We start from the raw sequence: 13204 nt of genomic DNA on the forward strand, positions 1-13204 counted from the left end.
TTGTGAACAAACTTCCTCGACGTAGAAAACGAATGTCTGAATTTGTTGCCACTATGTATGGAGATCTTTGGGAACTTATGCTCCACGCACAAGCTTAGAAGTCTGAACAATACAGAAAGTCATTTAGTTCCTAAAACAGAACTACCTAGAAATATAAGTCAGAAAGTGCCAAAATTTCTATCACACATCTACTGTGATGATTGTTGATCTGCCTTTGTTGTTAGCCAGGTAATTGATTTGATCCTTTAAACAGGATTTAGTGTACATATTTAATGTGATTTTCCTGTTCCTGGTTTTCTTTCACAATTGAGATTTCGTTTCTGTGAGATCAGGATTTTGAAGCCTACTCTGCTAATTCTAGAAATTTCTTATCCACCATCACTTCTCTAGGTCTACTTAGAAATCCTCCTCATGGGAGGAGGACCATGGTGAATTTCAGAGCGGTGGAAGAGTTTTATTCCCTTTAATTTCCAATTTACAGAAAGGATGGAGACAATGTACTTCTTGAAGTACTTGGACAACTTCATCCGCAAACTCAGGATCCTGACTCTGATACAGAATTTTTTGAAATTCAGGATTTTTATTTTTGTGTATTTTCATCCTCCTGAAGAAGGAATGGAGATTTCGAGTGCCCAGTGCCTAGTACCAGGCCATTTCATCTGTTCACTGTTTTAGCAGCGTAAATAATACAAAATATGTAGCTGTCATGACAGCTCACATGAGGTAACAAGATGCCCAGGCTTATCAATAGTTAGCTGGGTATCTCACTCATAAAATGCCATTTTAGCAACTAAGGCAATCCAACAGACTTGGTGATTTTTCATTGCTTTTGGTCTACAAAATAGTCAATAACTCCAGCTCAAAGCAGTGCTTGTAGAAGCACTTTAATACTCCAGTTACTAATAAGCTACAAATCTGTAGGAAAAAAAAAAATAAATGTAATACTATACATCCTGTCTGATCATGTAAAAATTATCTGAAGACACTGTTGAGGATTTGCTGCAATCTTATGGAATATATGATCACATGCAAATAAATCATTTGGCTTTCACATGCAGGAATTAAAGAAGTTGGCATATCAGTAAAGAAAAGATTTTCTTGTATACTTTTTTTCCCAGATATTTTGTCATTATTGCATCTTTGATTTTTTTTTTTTTTCTGTAAGTTTGAAGAAGGAATGCCTTTGTCCCTATTGCTGTCATCAAAATATGGGGCAGCAGCCTCATGTTCACATGACACATAAATTACTTTCTGAGTATGGAGGCTGGTTAAGAAACCTTACACGAGTGTTTCTAAGGTAAGGGCCAGCCAGTTGTTGAAGGTGGACAGTCATCCTCTGTGATGTGAAAGCTGTGATAACTCACAACATGCTGGCGACACTACTTCCATTATCCATGACAGAGTAAGAAGAACAAAGTCTGTCTTTCCCCATCAAAAACATCTATGTTTGTGGAAACTTCTATTTTTTATGGAAATATTCTGAAAGTAATACAGAACATTCTGTCAGATTATTTCAATTTCAGAGCAACTGTAGCCAGCTAAGGATACACAATTCCAAGAGGTACTCCACAAGAAAAGAAGTAAATACAAAAGATTGGCCCAACAAAGGGATGACCGTGGACAAGACAAGTTAATCACTTTGCCACCCTGTTCCAAGTTATTATCTTTCCATTTGGAAATATGTCAGACCTCTACTTCTGAGCTTTTCATAGAATCATATCGTAGAAAGGCCTGGGTTGAAAAGGGCCTTAAAGATCTTTTTCAAACCCCCTGCTCTGGGCAGGGTTGCCAACCACTAGAGCAAGCTCCACAGAGCCACATCCAGCCTGGCCTTGAATGCCTTCAGGGATGGGGCATCCACACACTCTCCTTTTACAGCTGATGGAGAGAAGCAGCTCCTTCCAGGTGCCATTCCCCATGCCCCTAAGTACTCTTAACTGTGAAGCCTAAGCCCTCTGAACTGTGCCAAGTGAGTGGCACCTTAAAAGTTTCTCTGTCTCCCCACTGGCATTATAGGAGTCTGGGAGACGAGCCTTTATTTAGATGTCCGCATTGTCATTTCCATAGTTTGAAGTCAATTAAATAAACTTCAATTAATTTGAAACGACATTTCTATGAGTACCTTGGAAAGAATCAGACATAAATTCTGTCAAATACATTTTCAAAATGCATACTTGAAGTTCAAATTTTATAATACACATGAACCAAATAAGCTATAATCTGAAGGACACATATTGATTTGTTTGTTGCAGCTACTGTACTGTAACACCAATCTTACTTAGCTATGCTTTAGCTGCAGCTAGATAGCGGTTCAGTCCATTAGCTTGCTGTTTATATTTGCTATCTTTCCTGCTGTGAATAAACTATAGCCCTGTAGCACAGCCAGAGATAAAACTTAGTATCCTTGCATGCAAATTGAAATGAGCGAAAAAAGAAATGTTGACAAATTACTCCATTTTCAAATGGGATCTTTGCGCTGGGATCTTCTACCACTTGTTATGTAAATAAATATTATAAGCTGCCAAGAAAAATTTATAGGACACAATTTCCCATTCTGTCTAACCAAAAGTAATAGTAATGGTAGGGTTTACTCTTCTTATTTAAGTAGCATCCAAACTGTATAATCTGTTTGCCAGGCACTGGGGAAGATAAAGCTCCTATCTCACAGGCATGGCTGTGCATCTCTGGGTGTCCTGGAAGAAATTCCCAAACGGCAGAGGGAAACGTGAGCTGGAACACGGTTATTTGGCAGGGAGTCGAGCTGAGAAATTTCCAAAGGATGTCCTGCTTAGCTGACCAGATTCCCAAACCACAAATTAGCATGAAACTGTGTTCACTTCATATACCTGCATATTTCTCTGGAAGACAGAAACGCTATCATCATGCCAGCAACAAAACAACCTAATGGTTTCCTGAATTAATGTGTTTTATAAAAAGAAAAAAAAAAAAGAAAAAAAAAGAAAGGAAAAAAAAAAAAAAAAAAAGAAGAGCTACCCACCAGTAACATTATTAATCCACAGGAGAAAGAGAATAACTTTATTGTTGGGAATCTAGACCATTTGTTGAAGCATACAGATATCAAGCAAAAGCAATAGCAATTGAAAAATTGGAGGTTGCTGCTTAGGTTTAGCATGAGTTCAATTGCTATCTAAAAAGTACTTGTATAGAATAGTAGGTGACATACAGGGTTTGCATATCAGTGGTTAGACTGGTTCTCAAAGCCTTTTTAAACCTTGCATTCATCTTTATGGATGAAAATAAGACTGCAGAAATGCCAAGTCTCTGTGTAATCCTCTCTTTTGTTAACTAGATTGGATATAGACAGTTTCTCTAGGACAGCAGTGGTACTCTCAATTTCAAATTATCAAGGAGATTTAGGGGAAATGGCATCAATTTATTGAGTGGCAATATTGTGAAGATGTATCTTTTCAGTCTAAATAATTGTTTTCAGTTTATTAAACTTCTCTAAGCTCTTCACATAGATCCTTTCTGACAGGCAGGCCAACGCCAGTTTTCATCCAAACTTTGGAGATACCAAAAATGGTTGGAGGAAAATGGTTGTTCAGAGGGAATAGCTGCTGTAACTGATGATGTGCTATGGAACTCATCCAAGGTATCTAGCTGATTTGGATTAATACAGAATGGATTGATACAGCTAAAATAAATATATATATATATATATATATATTTATTTTTTTTTTCAAACAGCCTTGTTTTGGGATCCTGAGGCACAATTTGTATAAGAATATGTATCATGGACAAGCTTTTGATGACTAATAAATACTACTAGCTATGTTTTAAACTCAATCCAAAAGGTCCCCTGGGAAACATTTCTATATAATATTGGAACTGTTGTCAAATTTTGGATGTTATGTGTTGGAACTGTAAAGTGTCTTGCTAGACTTTCATATTATGTAGTAAGTTTTTATTGTACTCACTAAATATATTTGAGTGTTTAGCAATAGCACAAACTTCAACCTCCACCTTTATGGTTACGGAGCTTTTTTATAAGCTTTTTAATTTTTTTTTCCTTCTTGCTTTTAAGACACACTGAGTGGTGCTGCCACATGAGGAAGTGATGCAGCATCAGCTTATTGAAAAGCAAGTGATTTCAACTTCAGAAGTAATTGGTAGGTTTCTTTCTTGGTTGGCCCAAGTGAAAGGAAGTGTAATTTCAGGATCTGAAATCAGGTTCCAGTACCGAGATTCTTTTTTATTAAAGGAAGGAAACAAATTGGGCTAAAATAAAAAATACTGATAGATCTGAGGCAGCCCACAGCATAAGAGCTGCCAGTTTCTGAATGGAGACTAAGTGTTGCTTATGTTTAAAGTGCAAATTAATTTCCTCTCCAGAGAAATGAAGTAGCTCAAAGCTATGAAAATCTCTTCCATGAACAAGGACTGTTAAAGAAACTGCCAGTTAAGACTACTGATGGAATAAATGCAGCAGAGAAAGAAGATTGCAGTTTTTGGTGACAAGGCAAAATAGATCAATGGAAACAAAATACATCTGGAATTTCTCAACCTACAATAAGAGATGAAGAGAAATAGCCTGAAAACCAGCTAAAGACACAAATACTACTCTTTTTTGAAGAAACCAGAAAATAATAAATAAAAAAAGAAGACATCAATGAATCTGATCGGATAATCTATCGAAACAAAAGCAATCCAATATGTCTCTAGCCCAAATAAAGGTACGGCATCATTTGTATCACAAAAGGTATCCAGTATAAAAACAAATAAATAAATAAATAAAAATAGGAAGACAAAGTATATTTGGAGGCAACTATGTTGTCACCCAAAAAGATATATTATTCACGGTACTCAATTTTAAGCCTGTGACCAACATTATTCAGCTGATCTCTTCAGGTTGCTTCCAGGGACCATGAAGAAATGAAGACACAGAGACAGCTGGCAGCCTCTAACCTCTTTTGCTCTGGGAAAGAAATGTGCCAGAAGCTGAGAAAGACCAGTCAGCTGGGCAATAGGAACACCTTCCCGTCCCAATCTATGCCATTTCCATGGGAAAATATGGCTGGCATAACTCTCCTGCCATTTGAACTAGAGTATCTCCAGGAGTTTTTCTTCTCAACAAGAGACCCTCTCTTGGTCAGTTAGAGACTCCTCTAGTTTAGCTCTGTAGTGCTGGCACCTTACACTTCACTGTCATGCTCCGATGTTTCAGGAAGAAATACAAACTCTTGAAAAATGCAGTAATTTGTATTGTTGGACACAGTTTGATGGTCATCATCAACGTTCTTTGGTGAATTCATGCCGGTGTTGAGGTCAAAATATATAAAAAATGAAAGATTTCTCAGCAGTGCTAGTGAAATTCTAGTGGTTCCCTGAAATTATATATGTACATCTGGTGCTACACTTCTTCAAAGAAGCTTATGCAAAGTGACTGTTACTTTGAAATATTTCTTTCTTTACCCTGCTCTGTCTGACAGGAATTCACTTCTTTTGTGCAAGGTAGCTGTGTGAAATTTTATCAGACCATCTGTGAAAATAGCAAAAGCTCCTCCTGCACTAATTTGTTTCTTCTGAGTTGGGTTCACTGCATAAGCAGAAAAGCCAGGTGGGGGAAGCCAGCACCACTATTTTTATTGCTATATGTTTTGCAAATCTAAGCATCGACGTTTCTTCCATATTAAAAAAATATATATCAGTAACTTCTGTGTGATTGCAAAAGAGCTTTGGCAGCGCTGCTATTTGAAAAGACGTTGTTTGAAAAACAGATCTCCGAATTTCTGGGGAGGTGTGTGTAAGATCTCTGAGTGCTACGGCTGCAAAAACACTTCGGGGCTGGTACACGGGAGGGCGCATCTATCCTACGATTGCAAGGAGCCAGAAGCCGCACTGCCAGCAATCAGCTACCGAGCAGGAACCCTTTATTCATGAGCATGCAAAGGAAGGCTTTAGCAATCAAGACTCCGGCTACAACATAAGGATGGTAAAAATAATCGCAGTCCAAAGCCTTATGCCACACAGGGAGAGTCACATTTTAAGGCCAGTCTTCAGAAATTACTTGCTTTCCTTCAGTATCAGAGTCAGTCAAAAGGAATTTGCTTAACCTGCCATGATGCTGTTTTCAGAAGCAGGAAAATCCAGCATGTCTTTTCTCTTCCTGTTCGGGGACCGGACAGACCTTACAAGACACAGCTGCAGGGGAGCAAAGCTGGCAAAATGTGGCCTTTAGTGTACATCACGCCGTGCTTTGGCATATGGGCTGAAACTCTGCACGGGAAAACAGCATACTGAAAACATCCACCATATGGTAAAATCAGTGAAATAGCAGCAGCAGTAAGACCAGAACAACATCACTCTGCAGAGCAGGACTGTTTCTCGTTTAAGATGTATATTACTGGATGTCCCAGTCAGAATTAGGGTCCTCTGTGTGAGGTATTTGACAATCACTTTGCCTTGAGCAAACAAAGCTGGGAAAACAACAAAGACTGGGATTTTAAAATCCCAGCCTAAAGCAACAAACAGCACAAAGCAGAATCTCACAGCTCATTGTAAATGCCTCTGATCGCGGGGTTTATCGCTTTCCCACCTGTACTTCGCTAATCTAGCTACTTAGCCTCCGCGAGCTCATTCAGAGTAACTATCTGACTCCTTCAGCTGTTCACCTTGAATACCACCACAGAGCCAGGTTTCGTGCCTGAAACCTGGTGCAATACGGAAAGGGACGGAGACAGAAAGAGCATGTTTGTAGTGCAGGGATGAATCTCAATTACAATTTCTGTGGTTTCTTGGTTACCAAGGCAAATTTTGGCCAATGGTGTCATGAAGGAGGAAAGTAAAGCCACACTCCTGCACTGTTTTTTTTTTGCACAGGGCTGCCATGCAGCCATGGGGAGACCCTGCCAAAGTCCTTGTAGAAACTCAACCAACCCCTGAAAGCTCTGCTGTGACACCTGTGTCACATTTTTTAGCTCAAACTCACATGTTCAGCTGCTGATCACCTCCCATAGCAAACATTTCCAAGTGGTTTTCGCTCAGCCTCTGAAACCAGGGAAGCTGCAGAGGTGTGCCACCGCATGTCACCACGGTGTGGTCTGGTACCTGGGCACTGCTCCTAGCAGCTATGGCAATGCTCCCCCTGCTAAACCAGAGCAATCGATTAAAACAACAGGAAAGACATGCAAAACTACATGAAATGAGCTGACAGATGAAGAAGGGCAACCAGATACCAGTAAGGCTCCAGATACGTTAAAATCTGCAAAGTAATTGTTTCCTTAATGGGAGAATGCTTCTGAAGACTGCTGTTTGGAAAAGCAATGGCCTGGAAAATAGAGGTCAATAAAACAACAAAAGGACAACCAGCCTAGCTGAAAGAGGAGAGCATTTGATGGAAATAATTTAATCACAAAACTAATTTCTTATCTGTTAAGTAGGAAATGCTGGTTGGGAATGCAGTGGAGCGTGGTAAGTCTTACAGCTGAAGTCCTAACAATGTAGTTAGTCGTGCTTTGGTGTAGCAACGCAAATCCTTTGGGGCAGAGAAACTCCTCTAATGTTGTTTTTCTCTAAAAAATAACAGAATTTCCAGAACCAGGAACAATAACTGAAAAAAATAAAATGATTTTGTTCAGGCTGGGATCATTATCCATGTACGGTACACTACCTTCATATTCTACTTACCCTTGCCCCAGAGTTACCCTTTGTACTGTGTATTTGAAGCCATCTCTAGCTTACTGCCTCTGGTCCAACAGCCGATGGCTCTTTGGCCTGTCTTTGCTTAGTCTGCCAGGCTACAGCTGACATTTGGGGTCCCTAAGCCTTGTAAGGGCAGTGTTGGGCTCCTGAGTTCCTTTCCTGAATGAGGCTGTGGTTTTCATTGCCCCACACGACACTTAAGGTGAAGTTTAAGACACTCTGAGAAAAGACTGTATTTTACAAGAATCCCTCCAGCCATAGCTTGTCACTGACTCCTGCTGCTCTGCTGCACTTTAACCTGGCCTAGAAGCTACTCAGGCAGTAGCAGAGTGTGCAACGTCTTACCATCGTTATATGGCATAATGTCTTGTAATTCACAATGGTTCTTCCAGAAAATCAGGAAACATTGCTACATAATGTGGTCAAATATAATCTGCCTTGTGAAAAGTCTCAGGGAAATAGTATAGCATCCAGTGCAAGAAAAGGCAATGGGACAATAAGAGAGCTAAAAGCTCTGTTGCTCATTGACAGGCACAGCCTGTAGGCAGACAAGCTAATGTTACCTGGGATTTTTGAGCCACAGCCTTCATAGTGTTCGTCCTTCTGTGCTTTTAAATGTTTTCCACTGATATTTTTTCAAAAGATATTCACTTTGAATTTTGTATATAGCACTTAATCTTTCAGAAATATACAGTTAAAATTGAACTAGGAAGAACAGCTGCAGCTGTCCCTCCCAGATAAGGGATGGGAGTATTCAGCTCTTTGTTTGCGGCAGAGAAAGCCTGGAGACTGGCCAGTGTTAAGCTAGAGCAGCACTGTAAGGTAGGCTCCGAGGGTACCACAGAGTATCACAAGTTTGGAGAAAGTGGGTCACACAAAATGACCTGCACAGATTAAGCCACAGGATTTTAAGAGAGGAGAAAACAACCATCAGATATGTAGCTAATCAGCCTCAAGAGATATGAGGAGTCCAAAGAGTCAAGAGTAAAGAGTCAATAAATAATAAGATGCCATGCTTCAGGGTTAGGAATGTTGCTGATTTAATATGAAGTGATTTAACTGCGTGTCTTTTCTGTTAACAGACACTTTAATAGCACAGTCTGGAAAGTCTGATCATCATTTTGTTTTCATGTTCTCTGCCAAATGATGCAAGTACTATATGTATGGAGAAATGCACTGGAATGTGTAATACAAGCATAAGATCTATACCAAAAGGTAAGCTGAATAACAAAAATGCAAGCTGAATAACAAAAATGCTAGATATAATCAAACTGCAATGATCAAACTGTAATGCTTTTTTTTTTTTTGCCTTTTTTTTTTCTGTTTTTAATACATTTTTCAGCTTTGATGTAGCAAATCTTCCTCAAACACAGGACGAATCTTGAAAGCCATAACTCTGTCAGAGCTGATACTGTTCACTAATGATTTGCTAGTACTGTCTGTTGGATAGTACTGTCATTAAGCTTACAAGTCCACTTTCGATCAGGATGACAACCTGGGGGAGAGGAAAAACAAAACATCTTAGCTTATTTATTTATTTATTTATTTTAAAAGGTCTCTTTCTTACCCAAAAGAAACAAACATTTATCTATGGGACTGCAAAACAGCTTGTGATGCCTGCTGGGAGGCATCGGGGTGTGCCGTGGCAGCCTAAGGCAATCTAGGACTGGATTAGTGCAACCTGTGCTTTCCCTATGGCTTATGCTACACACCTTCATCCCTTCTCTTGCATTAGCCCTGGCATCTCTCTGGCTTCACGCAGATCCTGTTCACAGAACTGACCTGGCTGAAAGCTAATTATTTTATTTCATGGTAAGCTTTCAGTTTTTCCAGCTCCCTGAACCATTTCACTGTGCAATCAAACGAATGCCTGTGCTAAAGTCACAAAGGAGAAAGGCATAAAGAGCTCGAAATGGGCAAGACAGTGGGATCAGAGCAACCTTGTTTTAGATTAGCTTAAACCACATGCTGAGACTCAGGCTCTGGGTGGGAGAGGCCACAGAAGGCTGATCTTCTACCAGTTGCTAGCTAACCTACCTTCTCATTTTGAGAGTGTGTTCAGGCCTTTTCCTTGCTTTTTTCCTCTACTGCTTTGTTCACACAGCTTAAAGAAAAGAGTCGTTTGCTCTAAGCAGGCTGCATTTATCTGCTTGGTACTTGCCACAGGTCAGAAGGAAGAAACGCCGGTGTGCATTCTGTTGGACCCATGGGAAGGAGACAACTGGTGCAAGGGCAATGAGGAATACGGCCTGAGATGAGGGCTCAGAGGCAATGAAGATGGTAGCTATTCCTAGTATTTATTCCTCAAACTGTGATGTATAATGAGAAACACACTAATCTTCACTTGGTAGACAGGAAAACCATCAGCTTTGCAGAAGCGTACAGCAGAGACTGTTCACAAGCCCCGGGAAAGTACATCAAGGATTCTTATCCCTCCTCAGCCTGGCTCTTCCTGCACCTTCTTTAGAGCCACCTTCCTCTCTTTGCTCCTTCCATTTCCTTTACTGCACTTCCCTCCAGTCACTGACTATTGGCACTTGGCTTTTCCAACTAGGACAATGTTTGCGTACTTTCTCTTTTTGCTTGTATCTAAATATTTTTGTCTCTAGACTTTTAAAACCTGCTCTAATCAAATCTTTCTCAAGTCCCGGCTTGTATGTTCATTTAAGCTTAGCCTCTTCTATAAAATGTTCCTGAGAAATCAGCCTCCTCTCATTGGTTTGCATATCCCATATTAAAAATCTCGTTTAAAAATTCACATGGTAATTCTTACTCCTTGCTGCCAAAGCCACTGGATAAATCCACGGACTCTGTTATATGACAGCACATTCATTATGTATAATTACAAAGCATATGAGATGTTACTCAACGTTGTTAGCTCGGGTACGCTGGAATTCAAGCACACATCTGTACACAATTTATAGTTGCTTATAACATATGCTAGCACACAGCGTGTGAACAGCCAGAATTTAAGCTCAGGTCCTGCGTGAGGCTCTTCATGAATCTGCTCGCAGCTGCTGCCAGTAGTGCTGTCTTGAGAAATGGGAGCAGTGGGGTTCTGCTCAAGGAAAAGGAAAGAATGGGGGCATGAATGCAGAGACTCTAGGAAAAGGACACAGAGATTCAGCTAACTGAAATAACTTTCTCTTCCTTCAAATATGACTATGAAAACTGTGGGTAGCATTTAATTATTACTATTATTATTTCTTTTTAGAAAGGACAACCAGAAGAGAGTTGGTTGATTCTCTTTAGAGAAGGGATTAATGATGGCCTGACAAAATAAAATAAAATAAAATAAAACAAAACAAAATAAAATAAATAAACTCTCAAAGTATAAGAGAAGGCAGTAATAACAATGTAAGTTAGAATTGCAGTACCTATATTGGACTGACATGGAGTCCCTCAGAATATGTTCAGGGGTCTTATATTAACATTAAGCAGCTGTTGAGATCTTGTCTTTAATAATGCACAATGTTATTACACTGAAGAGTAGCAGCACTGACATCTCCAAACTCATATTAGAGGAAGAGCAGACTACTTTCATTGTATTATTCACTATTTCGTTTGTCAGCACTGCCACTTTTGCTTTCAGGAAACAGACCACATTTACTTCTGTGTCTTATGCTTTGAAATAAAGACTTTCAGGCAACAGAGAATGCTATTTAAAACATAGCCCTTCAGCTCTGATAAGTTACATGAATTAGAATACATCTCTTCACCTAAACAGACTGTAAATATATATATTTTTTCAGTAGCAAACAATGCAGATATCTCTGCAACTTGTGAAAACCAAAAAATGTAATTTCCCAGTGTAGCTGACTGAAAGTCTTTCCCCTCTCAACTACTTCAGACAGCTTAGCCACAGATTTGCTGTCCTCCATGCCCTGAGTTAGCAGCATTATTTATACCTGTGCGTATAGAGTAGAGTTGCTTCCTAGAAAACCCAGACTTTGAGTGACTACCTTCAGAGTTCACAAAATTTAATTGCCATTTTGCAATCATTTTTTGATATTTTGGAAAAAATGCATTCAGGAATGTAACAAAAACCTCCAGCAAAATCCTAAAAATGTGCCACTGAAATATTGTAATATTTCATTCCAGCAATGTGAAAGCATGTGGCTTTCAAAGAAAAAATTCCGTTATCTACTAAAGCTCCACCTGATTGTCTTCAAAGTAAGCCTTCAAAGTCAAGCTTGTAGGATAGAGGATGATATGAGGATCCCCAGATTCATTGTCCTCTCAGAGGTGGTTACCATCCTATTTAACCCATCAGTCGATAGCAAACCACGTGTACCAGTCCTGGTTGTGACATCTTATAAAATGTGGTTAACAAATTAGATGTATATGTAGAGCTTGAAGGTTACATGTGAACAGGTTTATTCCTGCCTTTCTACAACATCCTTGGGAAAGTCCTTTGGTGAGTTAACACTATTAAGGCTTAGCCCAGCATGGTAGTTTCTGGCCAGCTGAGAGCCTTACCTAGGGCAATGAACAATAAGTCAAGGATAATTCTGAATCTAACACCCAAGGTGGAGCTGGGTTGTGAAAGAAAACAGGACTGCCTAAGTCTCCATCCCCTTCCAAGAGCAAAAATGGAGGACATAAGTTTGGATGAAAGTGTCCTCAACAGAAGGGCTGGTAGCGGCTGGCATCTTCTCAGCTGGACCATGCTGACAGAGCCGCCATGTGTGAGGCATGCTTCGTTTCCCTTCATTTCTGTCCAACTGTTCCTACAGACAGCGGAGGTGCTTTGCTTGGATTTGGTGTACAGATTTGCTATTGGCTTTTCCTATCCTTTGTCAAGTTCCAGAGTAACTGACAAAGCTGCAGGGCTCCCTCATTCTGGGGCAGTGATCCTAAGGAAAGGAAAGGGGACTCCTCCTCAGCCAACCTGGGCCCCTCATTTATCCCCAGGAGTGAAGTGCAGAGGTCCAAGAGAAGGAAGGATCCTTCAGTAACCCAGCAAGAATGCTTGGCATGCAGTGGGAAAGCAAGAATGATGAAGAAATTTTCTGCTTTTTTTTTTAACAGAAAAATATCAATGGTCTATACAGTGTGCCAAAGTTTAATGCGCGACCATTGATCTACTGGCCAAGGATATTGCAGTCAGAGCAGATCAGTGTGACTGTCTTGTTGGATCTGCTTTAAATAGATGGTTCCAGCCTCTCCTCAAAGGCCCAATTTCCCTGTAACTTCTGGCCAGTCAGAAGTTGAAATTCAAATACTTCAAGTTGTGGAAAATGAGGTTTTCTTCTCTCCTTGCTTCCTTCCTTCCCATTGCTCTAGCAATCAGGAGCATGATTGAAATATTTTATGACCCTGTTTGTCATGCATCGGGAGGAACTTAGCCCACTGATCTCAGGGCTGTGAAATGAACTCAGTGTTATGGCTGACGTGTCTGAGAAACAGCTATTTGTGACTTGATGTTGGTAGCCATAGAAATCACCGTAATAGCGAGCTCTTTTGCTAATGCACCAACCATCGCAAACCAGAATAATCTATTTTTATTCCCTCCACTTTAGGAAGTGGATCCACCGGTTAG

General features: G+C 40.0%; 1 long non-coding RNA gene across 3 annotated transcripts; it reads left to right on the forward strand.

Moving 5' to 3' along the window:
* Positions 1-2241: 2241 nt before the first annotated feature.
* On the forward strand, positions 2242-11248 carry LOC308178830. 3 transcript variants are annotated; one of them, XR_013939982.1, is made up of 3 exons: positions 2242-4130; positions 8745-8877; positions 9829-11248. It is a non-coding gene; the product is annotated as an uncharacterized lncRNA (long non-coding RNA). The 3 variants fall into 3 exon arrangements; XR_013939983.1 differs by lacking the exon at positions 2242-4130 and adding an exon at positions 4704-7431; XR_013939984.1 differs by lacking the exon at positions 2242-4130 and adding an exon at positions 8397-8484.
* The last annotated feature ends 1956 nt before the right edge of the window (positions 11249-13204 follow it).

Source organism: Anser brachyrhynchus (genome assembly GCF_964034855.1).
Source record: "Anser brachyrhynchus genome assembly, chromosome: 1".
Classification (NCBI taxonomy): domain Eukaryota; kingdom Metazoa; phylum Chordata; class Aves; order Anseriformes; family Anatidae; genus Anser; species Anser brachyrhynchus.